The sequence below is a fragment of the Lutjanus erythropterus genome, chromosome 12, assembly GCF_056507025.1.
Source record: "Lutjanus erythropterus isolate fLutEry1 chromosome 12, fLutEry1.hap2, whole genome shotgun sequence".
NCBI lineage: Eukaryota > Metazoa > Chordata > Actinopteri > Lutjaniformes > Lutjanidae > Lutjanus > Lutjanus erythropterus.
In genome coordinates this window covers 19628258-19644811 of record NC_139328.1, presented here as the reverse complement: position 1 = coordinate 19644811, position 16554 = coordinate 19628258, and the positions used below count along the sequence as shown (strand labels likewise).

The 16554-nt window shown below is 39.6% G+C and overlaps 1 protein-coding gene across 12 annotated transcripts in view; it reads right to left on the bottom strand.

The window, feature by feature from the left end:
* The window catches only part of LOC146317890 (receptor-type tyrosine-protein phosphatase F), a 220428-nt gene that overhangs the window by 164894 nt on the left and 38980 nt on the right, over window positions 1-16554 (bottom strand). For 11 of the 12 annotated variants that reach the window (XM_084731742.1, XM_084731747.1, XM_084731745.1 and 8 more), the window contains exon 1: window positions 6753-7059. The exons of the other annotated variant lie outside the window; for it this stretch is intronic. The gene's annotated coding sequence lies outside the window, so the exon portion shown is untranslated. Of the gene's footprint in view, window positions 1-6752; window positions 7060-16554 lie in introns of those variants that run through there. 12 annotated transcript variants of the gene reach the window in all.

Here is a 16554-nt window from a genome sequence, read left to right as displayed (position 1 = left end):
GTTTTGATGATGCACCATCACAGGAGATGTACAGCCAACCAGGAAACAGAAATCATATGGGGGCATAGGCTAACACTCACAAATAAAAGTCTTGAGTGTAGCAGAGCCTGCAATCACTGCTCAAAATTAAGGATGTCACGATGTCCTGGCGACAATTGTTGCAGCTCTCCCAGAGAAGCATATCATTACATATTAAATTATTATAGTTATGTAGCATGGGATATATATCACTTTAACTTTTAGGTGTTACAATTGTGGCTAAACACTTATCTGTTATTCAGATAGAAGTGGAGGGGAAACAAGCAGTGAATCATTGTGAGTCCTTTATCAAGCGAAATTACAAAAGATTCTTGGATCCTGCTTCAAAGATGAAAACAAGACAGGTTTATTTGGACCGGCACATTTTTATAAAATCAATTGATTAGTCAATGGGCAGAAAACAGAAAAAAAAAAAAAAAAAATCCAGTAAATTATCTGGAAAATATGCTTTCCAAATCTGTGAACTTGCTTTTCTTTGCTATGTATCACCATAAATTGGTTATATTTGGACAGCTGGCTTGTGGCAACCAAGCATTCATGGTTCAATGACAGTTTTTGACGCTTCAATGTCAGTTATTCCTATCACTGGGAAGCAGAATTCACCAAGCATTGGACTGTTCACCCACTAATAGAGAATGTGAGCTGGGTTTAGACCATCATGAGACAAGTTAGTTTCCTTCCTTGCCATATAACACTACAAATTTAATATGTTTGGATTTTCATGGTAGACCAGAGTGAGTCAATGAAGTGATGCAAGTTATTGAAACAAATATAAAACTATACTCATTATGTAGAATGAAAGAAAGAAGTTCAATTTGGAACAATGGTTGTTAAGTCTGGGACAGTTTAAAGTAGAATTCAGGACAGCTGTCGTACACTGGACTTAAAAAGTTCATTTCAAGCACTGCCTCTAATCAAGCAATGACTGGTCACATAGTCAGCCCATGCAGCCCGGTGTAAGCCTGTGAAGAAAGATCTGAGGAAGTGAATTCCTTTTAAGTGAGCCATCGCGTCTAGTTGTGGCAGTTGTGCAGTGATCATTAGGATAACATATTCGGGTCAAAAAGCTAATGAATGTGCATCAACAATGGACTGTAAGGAAACTCTCTACAAAGCAACAACAACACTCTGACAGACAGTCACAGCTCACTATCAAACCATTAAAACGACTAACCTCATAAGATACTGAGCAGGGGAGGATGTTTTCATACATTGGCCGACATGTGCTATGCATTATTTACATCATACATAAAATTAGATCTCCTTACCAGCAAGCTTAAAGGCATGTCCATGGTTTAAATGTTCATCTTCACTTAAGTTAAGTTTCCAAGCTTGAGATGTAAAGGGGCTTTCCTATGAACTATAAAGAATTGGTTATCCCACTATCTCCCCTGTCCTCAACTAGTCCGCTTGTCTGACTGTCAGCCTAGGCAGCCAAGTCTCCCATGTTTACTAATGTAGAAGCAACCCCTTTATCAGGGAAGAGATTTGTAGGGAAGAGGCAGGGGATTAGCCATCAAATTACCAGGCAGACAGCATCCCTGCTCCAGGGTTGCGAAGCAGTAATCTCTGAGGCTGAAGGGGGAGATCCAGATAAAGGTTTGGGATTGGTGCTGTGGAACTACAAACTCCAAAATGTGCGTAAATAAAATATGAAAGTTTCAAGGAAGCCATGTTTTTTCCGAAATAAGTTCCCCCTTCCCATTTTTTGGGATAACTACTTTATAGGGCCAAATCCCGATATATAGTTTCTCCCATGCAGTTGGGCTTTGTGGTATCATTACATTGCCCAACACCCCAGCAGTGCAAGACTTTGATAGGTGAAAGCACTCAAACAGGAATGCTGTAACTAGGCAGAGCTAGTGGAATTAGATTTCAGTGGCCTTGCCCATGGTTCTTGTATTGTCACCTCGCTGCCCTCCCTTAAACAAGCATTGCTCTCCTCAGAGAATACCCCCTGGACACAAGAATGTTTCATCAACGCCTCAGCCCAAAGCATCCTTACAGGGCCACAGTGGGCCAACAGGCCCTGCACAGGCAGGCTATAAATAAGTCAGGCATTATAATGAAACCAAATGAATCTCCATCCATCTTCCCAAAACAAGCCAGGGACCTCAGAGTTCTGCAGGAAGAAGAGTTATTGCCCACGATTGAGGACAAACCACAAGAAGAACAAAAGCCAAATGTTAAACTGATTCTGAATACATTGAATACACTAAAGAACATGCAACACACATGTCATCGTCTAAGGATGCTTTCACACCTGTTTGGTTAAATTAAAACAAACCCTGCATTTGTCAGGTTAGTCTGGCTTGTTTAGGCTGGTGTGAAAGCTGACAATTACTCATTTTCAGTACACATGGACTGGCTTGACTTGGTTTGACTTGGCACGTTGGCCCAACGGGACAGGGATTTGCATCTCTATTACAAAAGGACTACCAACATGAAGGCATGTCTTTTAACTGAAAAAGGCTAATAAACACTTAATTTCCCATAAATTCTTCACAATGAAGATCCCCCAATATTTTGTTATTTAAATGCTTTTATTGTGAACCAGCAAAACCAGGAAATGTGCGTTTTTCATCAGCAGTAACTCAACATGACACCTATATAACTGAAAGTGAACATGAAACAGTAAAATAGAGCAGAAACCTGAAAGTACAAACAGCGATGCAGGAGAGAAACTAGGCTTCAAACTACAGAAATTCAGTTCATTTCTAGCACTGAAAGCTGAGCACACTTTTAAAAACCTCTTTATCTCTGCTCCCCAGCAAATACGAGTAGAGTTAGCTTGGCATGTTACACAAGGTATTGGAAATGCACATCAGCGTGACAGGGTTTGACACGCGACAACCAGGCTGAGACCACTCGAAAAGGCTGATCCTGGCCCACTTTCAAGCAGACTCTGGTGCAGCTCATTTGTGGTGTGAAAACATGCTCAGATTCTAAGGTAAGAACGTCCAAGTCTGTGTTTGGGTAGCCAAGAATGTGAAGACTTATCATTCCATTATATGACATCTTATTGATAGTGAGGGGCCAGTCCAACTTGCTGCTATTTGACATCAGCGGCAGTGGTCTGTTGAAATAGAAGTCATAACTTTGGAGGAAGTGACAGGTGGGCTGATAAAGTAATCAAGTAGAATGTCGAGTCTAAGCCAGGCATTTGAAGAAATTGGGAGGCTGAGCATACAAGGGGGGTGGTGGAGGCAGAAGGATAAATCAGCCACATGACTGTACTCCCAGAACCAAGCACCAAATAAATCAAGCCTACATTCAATTTTATTTGCTTTACTGCAGTTTAGCACCACAGTTATCCCCTCATACTCAAGAGCAAGGTAAAGCTGCGACCTTTAATTCTATTTAATGGCAGTCCACAAGCAACCAGTGTGACCTTCTTTCTCTGCGAAAAAAAAAAAAAAATATTAGCAGTGTAACATACAGTAACTTAGGGATATAACATCAAAGAAAGGAGCAATATCACACACTAGAGCAACAACTGTAATCCCGATTACAGTCTATTATAGTCTTCTCCTATTTTCAGAAAATAGCTTAATGCAAGGCAGAATTCATATGTGCCAAAGCCACTGTACGTCTCCAACCTGTATTACTGCACATTTCTCATACACAAGCATAAACCTTTGCCTCATGATACATACAAAATACAAAAAAATGCATCTCGCCCCTGAAAATGTAGGCTGTTCCAATCAATGTGGAGGCGTAATGGGATGATGTGGAATTGAAACGAGTTTTGTGCAAGGAGGGAAATGTCCTCTCTGACAAAGTGGATTTGTGTTCCCATTGAGAAACGCATGGTTGTAATGCATAGAGTTAAGGTTTAAATCAAAAGGTGTAATGCTATGAGCACAAAACAGACCTCTGGTGGCTGGTGATAACTGGGCATAAAATGTAGATATAAACATTTAAAAAGAAGAGTAGAACAGTATAAAAAGAAGAGAAAAGGACTGAAAGTGATCCACATGTTTTCAATTCATTTTAAAAGAGGCAATGAACTAAAACTACACTACCACACATGAAGTGGTCTTTTATAGGGCAATTTCTCTTCATTACTAATTGGCAACAATAATACCATGAGCTTCTCTAAAATAAACCTCTGTTTATTTGGATATGTTCTCATGTCAAAACCTGAACGTGCGTTTAGCAAGCCTGCGTAGATGTCAAAGCACAGACAAAAACCTAGTTCAATCAAATGAGCTCACTGCTTGGGGCAGCGGAGAAAAAGCATTCTTGTCAAAACACTGGTGAATTTAGTGATAAAGAAGGCCTTTTTTCTAAACCTTCTCCTCAGCACCTGTCAAAATGAATGAGCTACTGTCTGTAAGAAAGAGGTGTCACAACTGAGACTAAAAAGTGACTATCAACACAGCTAGCACATCACACAGGCGGTGGCCGCTGATTGACATTGCACATTACGCAAGACGTATCTGGCACACTCACCCCTAGCTGCATAAACATCTTATTTAGTACAGATCAGAGGATTGACAATTAGGCCTTGTCATCACAAAACAACCACTCATGACCTTGTCACCATCAGGCAACACGTCCTGACACGAAAACAAATGAGAAACTTTCCACTGCTGGCATTTTCAAGTCTGAGACCTAATCATAAATAAGTCTGTGGTTCACCTACAGCATCAAAGCTTTGAACTTTAATAACCTGACAAGAGCTAGTAGGTTTTCTGTCTACTGACATAATGCGTCATAGACAAAGGTCTGGCTCCACTGACACATTCGCCTTCGCTGGCATTGATCTGTGATTGTAAGCAACCTCTATCATGTCCCAACAGGGAGCAGAGTGAGCAGATCCATCATGCATTAACAGGCCATTACACATCACCCAATTCACCGATTATGAGAAATCAAGTTCTATGGAAAAATCCATATGCTCAGCCCATAATTACTTTTGAGAAATCCAATGGGGAGAGAGACTGAGTGATTGACTGCTCCAAACAGCAATTTATTGAAAAGGAAAAGACTACAGCCAAGGCAGTCATTTAAGTGAAGGATATATGGTGCGTTTGGTCAGGAAATCAAATAAGGAGCACATGACCATTGTTATTTCCTCAGGTCACTTCCAACACATCATTTAATGTTTCTCTGGAACATTACTGGTGACAAAGTGACTGAAGCACAGTCGTAAAAGAGGAATGAAGGGTCAGTGGTCGGCATGGTGGAGGTGAAGGAGGACAACCTGCAGGTCATCCAGGGTGGACTGGAATTGGCTTTTTGTGATCAAATGACAGTGTCTGACAGTTTTTTGTCTTGTTTGTTTACGCTACTGAGCAGCTGAACAGACATGAAACAACTGTCCATCTTGAGTTTCACCTCAAGGTTGTTTTTTTAATCAAGTCTGGGCTACCACTCCAAGTCACGACTATCAGGGATGAGTTGTACAGTGAGGGTTGTACTTCTAAATCATTAAGTAAAAAGGAAAAATACAAACAATAAATAATAAAAAGCCAGTTCAGCTTTGGTACAGCTAAGTAAGAAAACATACAAGTTCCCATCCCAGTGAGTCAGACCCGAGGGAAGCCTAGCTGTTTCAAAGGCCAAACAAAACGAGACAGACATGTTGTCTACACTATGTTCTTTGAAAGCTTAAGACAGCTTTGATGGGAAAGAGCAAGTTGCAAAAAGGATATTTTCCCCACTGATGCCAGCTCCTTGAATTGAGCAACAATGTTATTGTGCAACAACTGCCACATTTATTGTGACCAAGAACAACAAGAAGTCAGTCCAAAAGTTTCTCATACAAGTGTATAAACATTTTATGTTGCAATAAAAAAAGACACAACAGATTTAAGACATAATTGCAGCTGAGGGAGACACTAAGGGCTGGATACTCTTTGTTGAAAAGGAAGATACAAAGGTACAAAAAGTTTTCATGTGTCTTTTGTCGAGTCTTTCCCAAAAATCTCTTGCAACTGAGATAAAGCTGATAATTACAGTGAGAGAAGAACAAACTTAAAACCTTTAAATCACACTCTAAGACACATGTATTACAGGTTTCTTGAAAACCAAGCCCAAACATTTTCTAAAAATTATAATTTGTGACTTTCAAGAGTTCTCCTCTAAAATTATATGGGATTTCAAAGCCTTCCAGTGTCTCCTTCTAACTGGAATTCTTGTCACTGAAACTTAACCCTCCAGATTGTCAAGGGAGATAAAGACAACTGGAAAAACAGGTTGTTTGGCCTCAGTGTAGGCCTAATGCAGTAGAACGGCAGGGTGCCTCACCTTAGCAGCGGTAGCTAGGGGACATTCTATGGCCCTTCTATTCAAAGTCCTCTGAATACGTAGGGGAGGGCTTGCACCAGACAGGGCAATTTGCCAGAGAGCCAGCCAATAGAGCTAAGCCAAGACGAGGTTAAACTATTGTTTTGGCTTAACAAGCAAGAGTGAGCAAGGACAAAAGAAAATGGGACAAAAGAATAGTAAGAAAATACCTGACCATTGAAGTGTAACACATCAACTTATTTAGCTACTTTTATGATAAGAATAAAGTTGAAAGAGGTATATCCCAAGATGAAAAGTAACACATCCTAGAACAGGGATACAGAGATGATTAAAGTTCAGAGTCTAAGACAGACCACAAAATTCCAAGTAACTTGTGCCTTGGCTGTTTTTAAGAAGTAAAAACTTTTGTTTTAATCACTGACAGGGTAAAACGAGCCTAAAGTACAAAAATCACTTACCCATGCATGTCAGTAAGGTCCGCTTATGAAACTATTTTTATTCCTTATTCCAAAAAGAGAGAGAAAGAGTATCCAAAATCCTAGAAAAGAAAATCCAGCAGTATCCACAAAAGATTATCTCCGAACGTCCTATGAAAAAGTCTGTGAGAGAACGTAGACTCCAGTCCCTGCTCAGTTATTCCATTCACAGTGTTTCATTAAATCAGTGGAACTGTCTTTTGGGCTCCCCAGCAATACGTTTCCAGCTGTGGATATAGAGCAGTGTGGCTTGGGGAAAGATCCTTCTGTGGCAGAGCTTGTTCACACACTGAGCGGGTGTTCAGGGACTGCCTGAGAGAAGCCAAACCCACCATGTGATGTCACTGGTGTCAAATTTCAGTGGGAAGAGGGAGGAGGCTGCAGGGCCTTACCTTTTTGAACCTTGACCAATGGGAAACCATTTTGTGGTGCACCTGCATGTTGAAAAAAGGGTTTTGAGGTAGGAGTACACGTGATGTTATGTATTCTAGCAACTTAGAGACTCCATTATGCCTTATCTATTGTCCACCCTCCATGGAGAGAGTGTGACCTAATGTAAGCTCATATGCAGGCTTATCCTAAACTGGTCAGGTTATCTATGGGGCTAGGTATCACGTAAAAAATTATGATACAATAGTAGTACTGGTAACAATATCCTTAAAGTGATACCGAAATCGATAGAGCACTTCATTTGACATCTTTTTTCTAAATCATTTGTTATCCATACTGTGAATTGTAGGGCTGGGACAATACACTCATCTCCCAAATCGATACTATCATGATACTTGGGTGCCAAGTCAATATATATTATGATTCTACAAGTGTTAAAATTCAATAGTACAATTTATTTTAACTACATGATGGGAAAAGGTTGAATAATACAGTTCTTGAGACTGCATATCATGACTGATATTTCCATAAACAATGCACATCACATAACAGGCAGTATTTCATCATTGAAATACTGCATATAAACTGCATATAAAACTGCTACATTTAGCTGTTCCTGATCGTCAAGCTAGTGGCTTTAGAAAACAATAAAATAAAATGTTAGGCCAAAGTTGATAAAGCCTCTGACTGTATTTTAATGTACTGTGAGGGGAATTCTGAGTTTGAGTTTTGACCCTTTGAGGTTGCTGTGACTGGTCAGTGTAGAGTGTTGAAACCAGAGTAGCATAGTGAATGAGAAATGTGAAGTCAGCAGCTAGTAGTTTGTTTCCACAGATCAGAGAAAATATACGTCTGAAATATTAAGCATGTTAAGTAAAATGGATTAATTTGTTAGGATAATATTGCCATGATCGCAATGTTTAGTGCCTTAATGGTAAATCTCATTATGTGTTAGCATCGAGCTAATGGACTAAGCGCCAGTTATTTATATATAAAATCGATTCCAGAATCAATTTTTTCTCCCACCCCTAGAGGATGAAAGCATTCCTGAAATAATGCTTTCTAAATTCAATACAAATTCCACTTTTGAATCCAAATTCTACTTCTGAATGGCATGTATTTCAAAATCAGTTATGGGTTAACAAAGCGTGACCTTCAAAACAAACAGACATTCCCATGGGACTGTGCCAATACATTGCGTCCAGTAACATGTTTTGTGGATAATGAATTTGTTTCAAAAATAATTTGGCATTCTCTCTGTCCCTCTCTTGCTAAAAAAAGGGAGAAAATAAATATGCAAAATCCCCATTCTTAAATCAGCAAGGCGTTGAGTACACACACACACACTCACACAACTCCCAAACACACTGGTTCTCTCTCCCTCCGGTCAAACTCTGCTAGCCATGGAGCTAATCATCCACAACAGATGTTCAGAAATGTTCAGTTGGATTTATGACAGAGCTCAGAGGAACAGCCAAGTCAGCCTCTGGTGCTGTTTTTCTCTTCCGTCCTACAAGGACAAGGGATTGCACTGAGAGAGGATGTCAGCACAACCATTCTCTTCCCCCAAAATTCCCTCGCTCTCTGAGATTCACCATCCGAGACGACAGCGCCTTAATAGATCACAGAGCCTCAGGACCTTGGGGAGAGGTTTGCTCATTTATCCCAATAATACTGTGTGGACTGTAACTTGACTCATCCCGCAATGCTTCAACAATGTTTCGTCCTCGACGTAATGATGTTTTTTTTATATATATATCTCGGTGGCACTGCTGACGCTGCAAGCCATGACCCAGCCTGAGACAAATGTTTCAGATGATGCCATATATAATACCATGTTGCATTAGCAATTAAATTATACATTACAACCTATGTCATAACATGTTAGTACTCTCTGAGAGGGAAAATAAACTTTAAGAACTGCCATATTGATGGCTTGTGCAATGCCTATTGATCTAAACAGGGCAGTACTGGTTATATAGTAAATAACATAACAAAATGAGGTTCTAAAAAACATGTATGAGCGCTTACACATAGAGCAGGAATCTTGAATGTCTTCTAGGCTTAAACTCTGCTGAAGGAAATGGCGAACTGCAATGTGTTCTACATTTCTCTTTGTTGTTAACAATAGGAGACTGATTTTACTGGAGGCTGCAGATCTGTGCACACAACAGACTTTTCAGCAAGAGAAAGAATTGTTACATCTTTAACTTTCCTTCTAGTTTAGAACTGGGATGTGGGTCATCTGATTAAAAAGTAATTCAATTTGTAAAGCCTGACATATGAATATATTCTAGCTGTTTGTGCAGCAATAACGTTACTAATAAAAATGGCATCTCAAGCATGCATCATGGACAAAAACTCAACTATCTGCAAAAAGGAGAACAACCAATCTGGCCATTTTGGAAACCTCTCCTTCCTTTCAAACTCATGAGAGCTTGAGGGAACCTTCTGGAGAATAATTATTACACCCACACACCCCTGAGGAGAGGAGAAAAAGTATTTTTGTGGGTGTAAAGAGTCTGCCAACTCAAATGTCACATTCATCTGAGATCAAATCACTGAACAAATCACACAGTGGTAAAAGGTAGAAGTAAAGATTAGATTGGCTGGTGGTCTTAACAGCAGAGTGGGAGGGAAAATTAATTGTGAGCTACAGTAATATAGTGTAGTGTGTCAGTTGCACAATATGAGCCATTTCATCTCTAGCTTAATCTCATTTTAGTGCAATGTAAAACTCAAAACACAGATGGACTCTAGCAGTAACCCTCCTATGCAAGATTAAAACTGTTGCCTCGAGTGAGGTTTTGTGGCTCAGGCAGTTTTAGGACTTATCTTTTGCCCCACCCCCCAAGAGCTTGAATAGAGTTGGTAACACCCCCTACTAAGTCTGAGAATTTATAACATTGCAACAACCACCCATCCCCCACTCATTTCATTAGACTGAAAAAAAAAGGTTGACAACCACTTCAATCTGAAGAAGCCGGCCTCTCTCTGACTTAAGCCAGTCCGCTAACAAGTACACAATTAAAGGGATAGTTCGGATTATTTGATGGGGGGTTATATGAGGTACAAGTCAGTGTATTTGCTACAGTAGATGGAATTTGGCAAACCCCCCATTTGGACAGCAGACAGGGGCACCAGCTTAGAAGATATGCAACATACTGCTGTGGACAGGGTCAGCAACAAAAGGAATTTTAGCTAATTCAAAAAGGTCCACTTAAAAAAAATCACTATCACTTTGAGTGCACACAATATTTAGAATGTTTTCACCACTTCACTTTGCCATCAGACAGCCTTTTCTCATGAGAAACTGAAGTAATTTAAGCCAAATATCGCTCTCTCTCTCCACAGCCATCAGAAATCAGTAATTTTACCTTACAACACATGAGTTGCTGATGTACTGCTGCTTCAATTTGTTAGTTTGGTTGTGTTATTGTGTGACTTCAATGAATCTGAACTATCCTAAGTCAGAAGTTAGTAGAGATGGTACCCCAGCAACCCCCGTGTACTGTGAGGCAAAATTACTGATGGAATTTGGCTGATGATAGGCTCATTTGGCCTGTATAATGGTGGTTTCCCATCAGAAAAGGCTGTTTGATGACAAAATAAGGCAGTGAGACTATTCTAAATACAGCATACACTTGATTGTTTTTTTTTTTTTAAAGGTGAACCTTTTTTAAGCAGCTAAAAACCATTTGTTGCTGACCCTGTCCACCGCATATTGTTGTGTCCATGCTGGTGGTCCTCTTGGCCTCAACAAACTGAGGGCGTGCAGACTGGCATCTACTACAGCTAATGCACTGACTGTCAATACCTCATACAACCCTATAACATTCTACTGAAAGTTTGATTATGAGATCAATGTCTTTTTTTCTGACTTTTAGGGATTTATTTTGTGAGTTATTGCATGCACTAAATCTGTTGTGCAGCTCCAGGGTTATCTGCAGGTGAAGAACACCTGGATCAAGCCCGACACCTCAGCTCCTCTGTGGAAGCAACAGTCATCTTCTGATGGGAAAATGCACTGTCTGCTGTAGGAAGGGATGAATCACATTGGCCCTGGGCTTTATCAATAAAACTGTCTGCCCCATGTAACAAGTCTGCCAAAATATTTTAACAAGGTTCAGCTTCGAGGTGAGAAAATAAGTTTCTTGGTCTTGGGTCAGAAGAGCACACATCGACTGAATAACTGATGAGTATCATTATCAGAATATACTGTATTTACTGCGTTTTCAAACACTGCAGTCTACAAAACCACATCAGCATTTTCACTATAAAATAAAGTCATACATTTTTAATAAATATCCTTTAAATGACATCCAAATAAATGTGCTCATTCAGAGGGGTCACTGATAAACTCAATTCTGGCTGCATGCCTGTGAAAAAATGCTGACCTGCGTTGTAAACACTGAGCTGTGAAAGTCAGTGTGCTGCTGCTGATGGGCTCTTAAGACTAGCACTATGTCATCATGTCCAAAAGCACAGCTGGGCAACACCTGTTTGCTTGAATTCCCAGCCCAATTCACAATTTACTGAAGCTTGCCTACAGCCTTTGTCTGTTTGTAGGCTAATTTACCTCCAGAGTGCAGTCCTGGAAGTATCTATATCACATACAAGGATCATATTATAACTTAAAGACATGGGTTAAGGGTACTTGCAAATTATCAGTGTAATAGTTAACCTCTGTCTCTGATCTCTGACTAGATAAGTTACAGGAGTAGCTAAACAGGAAGCATGTGAAAGCCATACATCTGATTACATCTAACTATGTGTCATTTTCTTTACACAAGCTACCAAGTTATGTTTATCATCCATCAGTTAAGAGAATAGAAGAGCAGTATTTGCAGAGAGAAATAAGTTCAGCACAAAATGGTTATGGCTACATATGGCAGTTTGAACTTGAAGGTTGATTACACTTTTGATGCTTAATGAAGTTATTTATACTATATTTAGCTTTCCTACTAATACTACTGTTTGCTTTAAAGGGACATTTCACCCCCAAAGCAAAACTCTACATTTTTCCTGTTACCTGTAGTGCTATTTATCCATCAAGATAGTTTTGGGGTGAGTTGCCTCCATTGTAATGGGGTAAACGGCACTTACCTACACACATAACCATGAAAAACTCAATAGCAATGTCTCTTTCCAGAAATCTTGTCCCGGTTAGAAACTATAGTCGTTCTATGGTAGAAGCTACCAAAACTACTGTCTTCCCACCAGGAAGAAATTAGTTTCTACATGAAACTGATTTGTGGATTGTTTTCTAAATGTATCTTTTTGATGCTTTGAGCACCACAAGCCAAGTACCATCTAGTCCCATTATACTAGAGAGAAGGCAGACATTTGTATCACCGATATTGTAAAAACTCAGCCAGGCCTTTTTGATTTTGAGGTGAACTGTCTCTTTAACCATTTACTGTTGAGGTGACATTATGAATGAGAGAGAGCTACTATTTCCTTATATTTTTATTTCATTTTGTTTTGTTGGTGTTGCGTACTGCCTGGGGATGTTAATGATTATTCATTAACCAATTAATCACCAATAAGAATTTAACTGATAAAAATGTATAGTTTGATAATCAATCAATTAATCAAACAGTAATTGCACCCCATTTGACCTTGTTTTATCTGGTGGAGCCATTTGCTGAATAAGGAAACTGAAACTTCAAGAAAAATGAGACAAAAAGTGAAAAAAAACATGCATTTTGTATTTTATTATTTATGACTGAATCATTAAACAATTGCTAGTGTTTTCTACTATTGGTTAAGGAAAATGCACATGCAATCCTAGTTTTGCCCATAAAGGGATGCTTGAATGTCTTGTCGTTTCTTGTATTTTGTGTGAACCTCAGGAAAAATAATTGTTACTGCATTAATAACTAATGGGGATCCTAAATAAAGAAAGTACTCTTTACCATGCAAAATAATGAATCTCTGAGCCACAGAAAAATATATTCAAGTGAAAATGTCAAACTTTGTATGAGCATCATGCTTCTCCTCAACAGTCCAAACACCAAGGGCACACTTTTGGCCCTGAATTTTTCTCAGGACTGTCTGCTGATAATACTGGCTCCAGCGCTGAGAGAGAAGGTGATGGCACATGGCAACAGGAGGTGTGAAAAAGACAAGGACAGCGGGAAACAGAGCACATAAAAACACTGATAAGATTGGCTTCACTGTGCTGACCTTCAGCGAGGGCCTGCATGTCTGCACAGACTTGGTCTATGTGTGTAAAGCATGTGAATTTGTCTATGTGTGTCTGTATGTGGTGTATGCACCTGTACAGCTGTATTGACTTGTTAGTTACAGACAGAACGAGACTATGGAAAAAAGAAATAAGATGAAGACAAGACGTGTAGAACTGATAGAGGAAGGCCCTTATTTCCCTGCTACTCGTTGAAAATCAAAAACAACGAGCACTCTCCATTACACTCTGCTGCTGACAACTGGCGGGGCACGCTCTCTAAGGGGAACAGCAGAGCGTGCCGCCGAATGCATGAGACAAATCATTTTTATCTGGGACCCTGGCGGGTATTGACAAACCGGGGGTGCATTTAGATAGCCCAATTAAAATGGGGAAATGAAGCAACATTGAGGCACTTTACAGCGCCGTGCCCCCTCTCCACCCTCTGGCCCCCTGCGCTCCCTGAACCTCTCCAGAGACTGACATCCTTGCATACTGCTCTCAGTGAGGGGTACGGGGGTGGCAATGAAAGCAAAGAAGCGGGTGGCTCAGAAAAGTCGCTTTGAGGTGAAATATGCCATACGGCAGGAGGTAATGTTTGTGAGAGGCGAGTGACGTAGCGTTGTCTTTATTGTTTCATCTTGCATACGTAATTTCTGCACAGCTCTCTTGGGGAGTCGCTGTTTGAGTACTGAGGAGATTCCCAATGGGTGGCAAGGCATACAGCAGGGTCAAGAACAGCGTGCAAGACAAGCGACTCAATGCAACTCTGTGCAACTTCAAAGGGTAAGTTGGCAATCAATGATATGGATGTTGGCTCCATTTATCCAAACGTGTCTTAGCGGGTGACCTTCAATGTCATCCACTCCCTACTCCAGAGCCTGCATGGTTCAATTCACTTCTTTTCTCAACTGAATACGTCTCCCTCTGGTCTAATTTTCAGACCTTTATTTGTCTTTTTGATCAATGATCATTCCACTGAGATTACTGTCAGGTACACTTTTGGAGCAGATAGCTACCTCAGCACTGACACACAACAAAACTCTCATTCATCAGTTTCCTTCAAGTATACTGAAAGGTTACGAGACTGGGATATCGCAAGACGTCTCACCTTTTGTGTGTAGGCTGAGCGAGTGTGAGCAAAAGCGGCCTAGTTCATTCTGCAATCAAGGAAAAGTCAGCGTGGAGAAAGAGAAATGCTGTGCTGTGCTGTGACCAGCTGTTCAGCAGTGTTACATTTCACAAGCTACCGTCAACAGATCCACAAAGATGCAAGCTGTTTCTACAATGCTTCCCATTCTGTGATATTATTGTTGAAGAAACTGATAACTCTGCTTCTTTTATGATGTATTTCTCCCCGACTGTTTTCAAACCTTGTCTTTATCTCACGTTGAGAACTGTCAGCTATAAACTGTCATTTACATTTGGTCAGTCATCTTAAAAGAATAGAGAAAACCACCACCAAACAGCAACATTTGTGCGGAGATTAACAACACAATGCCAAATTCTGCTTTTGTAAGTGTCTTAGGGTGCATTTTTCCTCTGAAGCAGATATTCCCACAGAGATGAAAAATCAACGAAGACATGACCTCAAAACCAGCATTAAAACAAGAACAAATTTTTCACACAAACATCAGATGTTTTAAGGATAGGTCTAGGAAGCAATCCAAACAGGGAGCAATACTTTCTGCAGTACCTTGGATGGAGTAAGCTTGCAGTGTGCTGAGCAGACTTTGATAAATCTGAAAAACTTTCAGTGAGAGGTTCCTAATAAAAGCCCCACGGAGCAGTCTCTCCCAACCTGAGGAGGCTACACTTTGTCTCTGACAAGACAGCCTTCCAGATGCTTTCCCTCAATAAATTTCTGCCTCACACAGAGGATAAGGTGCTAGCGCTCAAGAAGATAAGTGGCCTGACTGGCTACAGTGAAATGTGTCAAATGCTTTTCAAACACAGTCTAAGCTTCGTGAATGTTCTATGTCAATATGTCCAACAACACAAAAACAACCACATACGAGTCTGTGAAATGTTTCTCTGGACATGTTTTCCACAGTGGTGTCCTCGTAAAAGCATTTTATTCTAATAATTTCCCATTGGCATGCAGGAAAAACAACTTGGACACAAAGGGATGCAGTCAAATACACAAATCAAGTTCAGCATTGTTAATAGCTCTCATTAGGGAATCTCCCCAAGCTTTGCACCAGAGTGCATCACTTTGCAGGAATCAAAAGGAGGAGGATATTAAATTATTCCGTCTGTTGGAGAAAGATGCTTCCACTGCTAAAAGGAAATAAACCACAAATTATGAGCTAACCTCTCTCATGAAAAAACAATAATGGTTTGAGCACTAATGACTTAGGATATATAAAGAAATAGTAGGAGCTTGAAAAACATTTAATAATTATGTTACTATACTTACATACTCAATACTATAAACATATATCCAATACACATTATAAAACTTATAAGAATATAGATATAGCAAAACTGGTATTTCTAACAACATAACACTTACTTTAATTTGTTGACTATAGCAGCTGTATCTTGGCATCAGAGTACACCATGGTATGAAAATTGATGATTATCATACCATGTACACTTGCTTATCTATGGTATTGATTTCTACTGTATTAGTGATATTTAAATACCAATATTTCAATATATTAAATTAAATCAAATTTCTGCCTGCCTGTCTGTCTGTCAGGACAAATTGTTGTGCGAAATTATAAAAAAATTTATTTGTTCAACCCTGTTTTCGTTCCTAAGGGTCACTACAACTGATAAAAATAATTGTGCAATACTGCATACCATGATCAGAGCTGCAATGATTATTCAATCATGAATCAATTATTTAATTACTTGGCAACTATTTTACTAATTGCTCCATTTGTTTGAGATATTTTCTAAGGAAACAAATGTCAAAATTCTCTGGTTGTGAATATTTAATGTCAACTGTCTGTCCAACTAGTCATTTAATCTAGAAAATAATCAAAAGATTAATCAAGAATGAAAATAATTGTTAGCTGCAGCCCTAACTATGAACCTTTGTCCCCCTATATAGTGACTAAATGTTTAAGTTTAAATATAACCAATACAGACTGAGATGCTTCACATTCATAAATTAAGGTCATTAGTTATGTTCTTTCAAATGTTTGGAACAAACCTAAAAATATACTGCACACAACAACTCTCCTATTTGTCCCAAAC